This window comes from Acomys russatus, chromosome 2, assembly GCF_903995435.1.
Source record: "Acomys russatus chromosome 2, mAcoRus1.1, whole genome shotgun sequence".
Taxonomy (NCBI): domain Eukaryota; kingdom Metazoa; phylum Chordata; class Mammalia; order Rodentia; family Muridae; genus Acomys; species Acomys russatus.
In genome coordinates, this window is record NC_067138.1 from 11846497 (window position 1) to 11855677 (window position 9181).

The 9181-nt window shown below is 40.9% G+C and overlaps 1 pseudogene; it reads left to right on the forward strand.

Annotated features, from left to right (window-relative positions):
- Positions 1 to 1070: 1070 nt before the first annotated feature.
- On the forward strand, positions 1071 to 8398 carry LOC127206001 (60S ribosomal protein L34-like; annotated as a pseudogene).
- Positions 8399 to 9181: the final 783 nt, after the last annotated feature.

The following is a 9181-nucleotide window of genomic DNA, read 5'->3' on the forward strand; positions in this document are numbered from 1 at the left end:
TTTAGTATTTACATACTAGATGCATAAACCTAGGGATTTCTGAGCTAACTGATGGGAGTTTCATGCTGCAAGTTGCTTTTCAGAAATTTATTATATAATTTTCCATGAAACCAATGTTCACATCATGCTTATCTATCAGGGACAGCCCATAAAAATCCGTTATTTTGAGTTGTTAAAAACTGATACTAGAAGCTGAAGAGATGGCTCAGCAATTAAGAGCACTGTCTGCTAGGAGTCCCAGCATCTGTCCCAATCCCCTGCTGAGTGGAGTACTGCAGAATACATCTATGTTAGGATAATATCCACTGTCTGGGTGGAGTGCTGAAAATGGTATGGAAGAGTGGGGGAATGGAAGGACCCAGAGGACTCAGGAGCCCCACAGAGAAACCATCAACGCCAGTGGATCTAGACCCAGGGGGAGCCTGAACCAACCAAGGACAATGCATGCAGTAAACCTAGACCCCTGTTCAGATCTAGCCAACGGACAGCTCATTCTCAATTATTGTAGGGGGAGCAGGGATTGCCTCTGGCAGGAACTCTGTTGCCTGCTATTTGATCACTTCCCCTTGGCAGGGAGACTCTGAGAGCACACAGGACAGGGATGCAGGCTAGCCAGATGAGACCTGATAGGCTGTGACCATATGGTGGGGGAGGAGGTCTCCTTCTGCCAGAGGTCTAGGGAACTAGAATAGGACAGAAGAGGGAGGGAGAGGGGGAACACGAAGATACAACCGAGGGGATAACAATCGGGATGTAAGATGATGAAATTATAGTAAATAATTTAAAAAAGAGCACTGTCTGCTCTTCCAGAATTGGGGTTTGACATCTTACCCTTATACAGAAAACAAAAGTTCTAACTCCAGTGCCAGGGTAGACAATACCCTCCTCTTCTGGTCTCTGCAGGAACTGCATGCACATGGATTATAAATACATGCAGGCAAAACACCTGTACACATAAAACCAAAATAAAAAATATAAATGTTCTTTAAAAAGGTACAGATACTACATTTTATCTGAGACACAAATCCAGAAAGAGCCTCTTCTATGGGCAGTGCATAGATGCACTAAGAATGGTCCAGTGTTTGACATAACATCGTAGGCTCTCCTACAATACAGCCTCTAACCGAACTAGGCTGTCTCGAACCACTGGCAACAGGATTGTTTACCTGTATACCAAGAAGATTGGGAAAGCACCTAAATCTGCATGTGGTGTGTGCCCAGGCAGACTGTGAGGGAGACATGCTGTGAAGCCTAAAATCATTATGAGGCTGCCTGAGACAAAGGAGCATGCCAGCAGGGTCATGGTGGCTCCATGTGTGCCAGGTGTATCCGTAACAAAGTCAAGAGGGCTTTCCTTATTGAGAAGCTGAAAATTGTTGTGAAAGTGTTGAAGGCACAAACACAGAAAGTGAAAGAAATATGCAGATTTTTAAGTAATAAAAGCCAAGCATCGGTCGAAAATAATCTAGAAATAAATCCCTTATTTTATGTCTGTTTATGGTCAAGAATATTTTATAGAACAAATAAATGAATGAATAAATAAGTAAAAAAAACCTGAAGAATAATATCAAGCATTGAAAAGATTAAATAATTATTTAAATGATTTCTTTTGCACGTGCATTCAGATTCTAGGCTTTGGATCCATGTCCTGCCCCAGAGCACACTAGGTCATTTCTCCCAGGTTGGAGTTAGGCATCTGTCAGGCCTGGGATCATTGTTAAGGTGCAGGATTGAGAAGGGGCTCCTCATGAGGAGGACTTTGGATAGGAGCAAGCATGGGTGGTAGGGATGAAAAAAGGGTCAGTGTGAAAGGAACACAGGGCAAAGTAGAGGGAAATGGTTTCCATGTTGTGTCATGTCTATATCAAATAGAAAGAAATCTTGCACCCTGGCTAAGGTGGCCATAGCATCTCACAATTACATGTAAATAAGGATTCATGTGCATGCACACATGTGCAGTGGGTCTAACAATTATGTGTAAATCAAGATGCATGTGCATGTACACAAATGCAATGGGAAGAAGACTGTAGGCTTTGGTCTTCTAAAAACCTACTTTATTTGGGGTTCCTTAATGCCTCTATTTCCCTTCCAACCAACCTCCCCTAGATAGGAGAGGAAAAGGTTAATAGGGACAGAAGAAGTAGAGTTTTTAGATTTAGTCCCTTGGGAAGATTCCATTTTTTGCTATCAGGATTATAACAGACTCCATTAAACACCAAACCCTGAAATTCAGCAAAAGCAACTGCAATTACAGCTGCTGGAACCTAGAAGTATTCTCTGGAGTGTTTCTTTCAAGGAGTGTATCAAAGTGATGGACAGCCAAGTGACGTGAAGTGATGCAAAACCCAAAAAGCTAAGCCTATGTTTTGGGGCTCAAATTTATCTCCTCTCAGAGTCCATACCAGGATCTTTGTCAACTGGCAGAGACCATGTCCCCCACATGAGGCAGTTCTTCTTCCAGTAGACAAACATCACATGCTCTCTCACAAGTCTGTTTCTAGTGGACAAACATCACACTCCCTCACACATGTCTGTTTCACAGCCTACACTTGGGATCAAAACAAAAGCATGTTATATCCACTACAGAAGATTGATTTTTCTTGCACAAATGGAGATGATCATACTAAGTAAGTTACGCCAGACCCACAAAGACAAATATCACATATTTTCTCTCACTTGTGGTTCCTAGACTCTCTGTAGATACATAAAATTGTGCTGTGTATATGACATCGAAGTACAGATGAAACTGTCTAGGGATGCAGGGGACTAATGGGAAGGAGAAGGAGAAAAGGGAAAGATGCCTAATGTAAAATGGATATTTGTATGAAAGTTAAAATATCAAGATAAAAAGGAGCAGCATCTGGAGAGATGGCTTTTTGCTTGAGAGCACTGGCTGCTCATGCAGTGGCCAGCTCAGTTCCCATGCCCCACATGGTGGCTCATGATCATCTCTAACTCCGGTCTCAGGAGCTGACTCCCTCTCCTGGTCTCTTGTGGGTGTCAAGCATACATGTGATATACATAAATATATACAGGCAGGCAAGACACCCACACATGTAAAATGAAAATTAAGTAAATGCTAGACCAAAAGGAACAAGGCACAAAGAACAAAGAAAATGGTTAATAACTACATAATGGACCATTAAGTGCAGCCAAGAAACAAAATAGTTCTGAAAAATTTTGAATGTCTCCTTCCATAAAGCAAAGTTTTTTAAAAAATCATTTGTTTTTACATGTACAAGTGTTTTTTCTTGCTTGTATGTCTGTGCACCACCTGGGCATGCTCAGGAAGGCAAGGAGAGGGCATCATATCCCCTGGGGCTGAAGTTACAGACAACAATTGTGAGGTGCCATCTGAATGCTGAGAACCAAACCTGAGTTCTTTGGAAAAGCAGCAAGTGCCCTTAATTGCTGAGCCATTTCTCCAGCCCAGGCTGCTGTTTTTAACATGTGAAGCATCTTTTCACAAATTAACAGTTCTTAAGGGAGATGCTATGTGTAGGTGAATCTGGGAAAAGGTAGGAGTAGGGAAGTGAATGATCAAAACACATTACATCCAAGTATGAAAATCTCAAAGAATGAATACTATATTATTCTCAGTAAGAAATATTGACAGTAAAGAGAACTCTTTAATCTTTTTCATCCACCAAGGCACAGCTTTATTTAGACTGTAGAGCTATTTACAGAAAAATGGGCAGGTAGCCTTCCAAGAAGAGCTCACGTCTATTTCTAAGTGCAGAAGTGTCCCTGGGGGCTGGGAACATGGGGTCTGCTGAAGCAAGCGAATAGACTTAGTATTCTCTTTCCTTTGGAATATATTTCTGTTGTAATCAGTGATCATTTCACTGCCAGCTAGAAACTTTCAAATTGTTTAAGTGAAAGCAGCAGGGTTTTTTTTTTTTCCCTTTGTTTTCGTTTTTAACTACTGTATCTAAAATTAAACTTATTTTTCATCTAAATACAAATTCTATTCCAGTGAATTAAGAATAACCTTGTGAATGATAATTAAGGCATTAAGTTGAGAAGTAGATTCACTAATCTGCCTTTTGTTCTATCTTCCCTATATATTTTTATATTTCTTCTTTTTTTCAACCCCATTTCTAAACCTAAGAATGGAAGATAAAGAAAAAGAGAGACATCACTGAGTCCAACCTTGTTGTCTCTCTAAATAAGACCAATAATAACTAATAATCACCTCCCATTGAAAATAACTCTCTACAGCCTAAGAAAGCAACCAAAATCGTACCCGACCCCCTTAAAGGAAATGGGATGCCATTCTCTTAAGGTTTCTTTCAGCTGGTTTGGGATGAATAATACCTTTGTAGGGGCCCAAATAAAATTGGGGAAGTGGTTAAATATGCTAATAATAGCATTTGTAGTCCAGTTATAAATGTTGAGACATTCCAGGCTTAATTAAAGTCCTGTGTGGGTCAGTCTGAAATGCTGGACCAATTGGGATTGGAGGCTTTCTTTGAAGGTGTCTTGGGAGCTGTCCTGTTCTGATGAGTAACAGCAACTGAAGCACTTGGTGATGGGAATCAGTAGCACTAGTGTTTTGTAGATCTCAGTTTGGTCTTTAGGTCACTGTGCAATCCTGTTGTCCTGTTACCCAGAAGCAGTGTGCGATCGGAGCCACCATCTTGGATCTCCTCCTTGTTTTGTTTTTCAAGACAGGGTTTCTCAGGTCTCATCCTGGTAGCCTGCTATTCTTCCTCTGAGTGCCACCAGGCCTCCCTACCAAGGGGAAATGGCCAAATAGGGGGCACCAGAGTTCATGTCAGAGTCAGTCTGTGCTTTCCACATAACTGTGGAGAATGTGCTGTCCATTGGCTAGATGTGGATAGGGGTTCTAGGTTTACTGCACACATTGTCCTTGGTTGGTACAGTAGTTTGAGCAGATCCCCCTGGGTCCAGATCTGCCAGCCTTAATGGTCTTCTTGTAGGTATCTAGAACCCTCTGGATCCTTTTATTTTCCCATTATCCCTTACATCTCTCACTTGGAGTCCCAATAGGATGTCCCAGTGTTTACCCCAATCTTCTACTAAGTGAAGACTTTCAGGAGACATCTCTGTTGAGCGAGTGTCCAATTATAAGTGAGTATATACCATGTGTATCTTTCTGGGTCTGGGTTAACTCACTTAGGATGATCATTTCTAGTTCCATCCATTTACCTGCAAATTTCAGGATTTCCTTGTTTTTAGTAGCTGAGTAGTATTCCATAGTATAAATGCACCACAGTTTCTTTATCCATTCTTTGACTGAGGGACTTCTAGATTGTTTCCAGGTTCTGGCTATTATGAATAAGGCTGATATGAACATAGTGGAGCATATGTCCTTATTGTGTGGTGGAGCGTGTTTTTGGGTATATTCCAAAGAAGTGGAATAGCTGGGTCTTGAGGAAGCCCTATTCCCAGTTTTCTGAGATAGCACCAGATTGATATCCAAAGCGGTTGTTGAAGTTTGCACTCCCATCAGCAATGAAGGAATGTTTCCCTTTCTCCACATCCTCACCAGCATGTGCTGTCACTTGAGTTTTTGATTTTAGCCAGTATGATGAGAATCATTTTGATTTGCATTTCCCTGATGGCTAAAGACATTGAGCGTTTCTTTAAGTGTTTCTCAGCCATCCAATATTCCTCTTTTGAGAATTCTCTGTTTAGTTCTGAGACCCATTTCTTAATTGGGTTATTTGGTTTGGTGGTGTTAAAGTTTTGAGCTCTTTATATACTTTGGATAGTAGTCCTCTGCCAGATATAGGGTTAGTGAAGATTTTTTCCCAGTCTGTAGGCTGCTGCTTTGTTCTGTTGACAGTGTCTTCTGCCTTACAGAAGCTTCTGAGCCTCATGAGGTCCCATTTATTAATTGTTGACCTTAGAGCCTGGGCTGTTGAAGTACTGTTCAGAAAGATGTCTCCTGTGCCAATGAGTTCCAGGCTCTTCCCCACTTTTTTTTCTCTCAGATTTAGTTTTTCTGGTTTTATGTTGAGGTCTTTAATCCACTTGGACTTGAGTTTTGTGTTTTATGGTGTGGGAGGAATTCCCCTTCTATTACAGACCCAAGGGAGGGAAATAAGATGAAAGAGGGAGGGAGGGAGGGGGGAAAGGGAAGATACAAGTGAGGGCATAACAATTCATGTGTAATCTGAATAAATTACTTAAAATTTAAAAAAAAGCAGAAAAAGATAGTGTTTCTCTGTGTACCCTTGATTGTCCTGGACTTCCTTTATAGACCAGGCTGGCTTTGAACTCACAGAGATCCACCTGCCTCTGTTTCCCCCTATACTGGGAGTAAAGGCATAATTAAAAGTAATATTTAAAGCAATGCCAGGATGCGCATAACTGCAATTCTAGTTATGTGGGGACTGAGGTCAGAGGATTACAAGTTCAAGGCTTACCTGGGCTACAAAGTCAATTGAAGTTTAACATAGATAACCAAGTGAGAATATATTTCAAAATAAAAAGTGGAAAAAGGAAGATGGAGACATACTTCAATGATAAAGCCAAACACACTTACCAAAGCAATAGTTAATGAAATGATTTCTGATGATACTGTGCTGTACCTATATGTCAGTGCCTAGACCAATCATCATTAGAGAAGCTTCCTTTAAAAAAATTATTCAGATTACAACTCAATTGTTATCCCATCACTTGTATCCTTCCATTCCTTCCTCCCTCCCATTTTCACCCTATTCACCTCCCTAAGTCTATGACTGAGGGGGACCTCCTCCTCCACTATATGGTCATAGGCTATCAAGTCTCATCTTGGTAGCCTGCTTAATCTTCCTTTGAGTGCCGTCAGGCCTCCCCACCAAGAGGAAGTGGTCCAATATGGGGCACCAGAGTTCATGTCAGAGTCAGTCCCTGCTCTCCACATAACTGTGGAGAATGTCCTGTCCATTGGCTAGATCAGAGTAGGGGTTCAATGCTTACTACTTGTATTGTCCTTGGTTAGTGCAAAAGTTAGAGCAGAGCCCCCTGGGCCCCAATTCATCTGTCATGATGTTCTTCTTGTAGATTTCTAGGACTCTCTGGGTCCTTCTATTTCCCCATCTCCTATATTTGTCTTACCTAGAGTCCCAGTGGGATGTCCTCACATTTATCCCAAGAGAGAAGGTTCCTTAAGCAGCTAATGGGAGTAGTATGTTAATTTTCATAAAATATATGTAGTGATATTTCTCATGACGGTCACATGTTTCTTGACTTACGATGGTGTTATATTCCAATAAATTACTTGTAAATTGAAATTATTTAAGTTAAAATTATTTTTTATAACTCACCTACTGATCATCACACTTTATCACTATAGAACAGTGTTTTCAAGTTTTTCCTTTTGGAGAACATTGAAACTCTGAAAACAAGAGCATGCTGTCTAGGAAAAGGTCCTCAGATAACATTCTAAAAAACTTTCAGTAAACCCAAAGTAAAGAGAAGAAACTTCCTTCTGTAGCAGGAAAGCAGATGAACCATAGAATCAGAATAAAATGAATCTGGCCCTTTTGAAGGCACCAACTCCCTGATAAAAATATAAGTCACAAAATCAAGCAGGTCATGAAGGTCCCTTCAGTCCAGGGAGGTCCACAGTGAGGCGATGCCTTTGTGAGCATGGTTCTTCTGTTTGGAACAGGTTCATCACTTACAGAAAGGGTGGAGGCCCAGCTTCCAGGACAGGTATTGATTATCCATACATCTCACTGAGTGAGTGAATATTATCATTCCCAAATTCATGCTTAAAGACAAATCTGTTCTCAGGAGAGAGGCGTGCTGATATTTTGACAACATCTGGTTTCAATCAGAATCCTTGCTTGCTCTCTCACCATAGTTGCATGGAGGTACAGAGCCATCTTGAAGAGACAGGGATTCCTGCTCCGGATCTTTCTTTTTCTTCATTTTTCTAAGTTCCTTAGCCGTAGCCACTGAACTACATAGCATAGCCGTAGCCACTGAACTACATAGCATAGGTGTCACACACTTTATCCTCTGGAGGTCCTTTCTGTTTTCAGTGGGCTGCAGAGGACATTGACTAAAAACATCTCTCTGAAGACCAGTCTTACCTTGACCCTCCTGGTTGTCAGCACCTAATTTGTTTCCAGCATCCAGCTTATGTCTTCTCAGAAGAAGATCCCTGCCTTGTTCCACTAAAACTTCAGGTATATTATTTTCTCCTTTGTGCTGGGTTTCTTCTGGTTCTATAGCCTTGCTTTGTCTCATCTCATCATGCCCAGGAACTGGAGTGCTGACCCAGAATCACAGTGACCCTGGCTACATAGTTATGAACTGCAAAACTCCCAAGGACCATGCTCCATGGTGCTATGAGAATTTACTGTATGATCCTTAAGTATTGTCTTTTTGTGTTCAGCATTGCTCCTTCAGGATCCTGGATGGGCCTGGCCCGTGCTAGGTGTTTATAAAATTTTTTCTTATTTTGTTTTGTTGTTAAAAATTGCTCTTGTCACTTGCTCTGCCTTAACGAAATCTCATTATCTGGTTTTAGTCATCAGATGTCTGACCCTCTCTCTGCTGATTGATTCCCAATACTGACATGCATAATTCAGTTAGAGTACCACGTTAATGCTAATTATTATTCATAGGACTACTTCGCACTTTTCATCATCTAAATGTCTTCCAATTTTAGTTAATTAATCAACCACAGATTTGTGTGGAGGTGACTATAAAGTCTGATGTGATGATAAATCAGTGCCAGGTATCATGGTCCTTTTTAATAGGGAGAGATAAATGTGAGGAGGATTCCAGATGACCTGCTCTGGAGCCTCTGATTTCTCTTCCTGAAGCCTCCTAGCATTGCGAGGTCTCCCTGTAACATTGCTTGCTTTATCTCCTCAGTGACTGGGGTACTATTTGGAAAGTCCTTTCTCACACTTCTATCTTCAAGGTTCTTCACGCATTTTTTCCCATGAGAGGTTCTGGGTTTTAGGTTATGGTCTTCAATCCACTTGGAGTTGATTTTTTGTGCAGGGTGAGGCTTAATAATCTAGTTTCATGCTTCTACACTTGGCTGTTCAATGTTCCATGTACAGTTAGATTTAATGTCAGTTTTAGCTAAGGAATTTTAAAGTGTTTTGTTTTTAACTTGGTTTTGAAATGAAACCATTGTGGTCAGATGTAAGAAGCCTTGAAAATTGTCTTTTACTTTATGAAACCTACAAAATATTGTTGAGGTAAA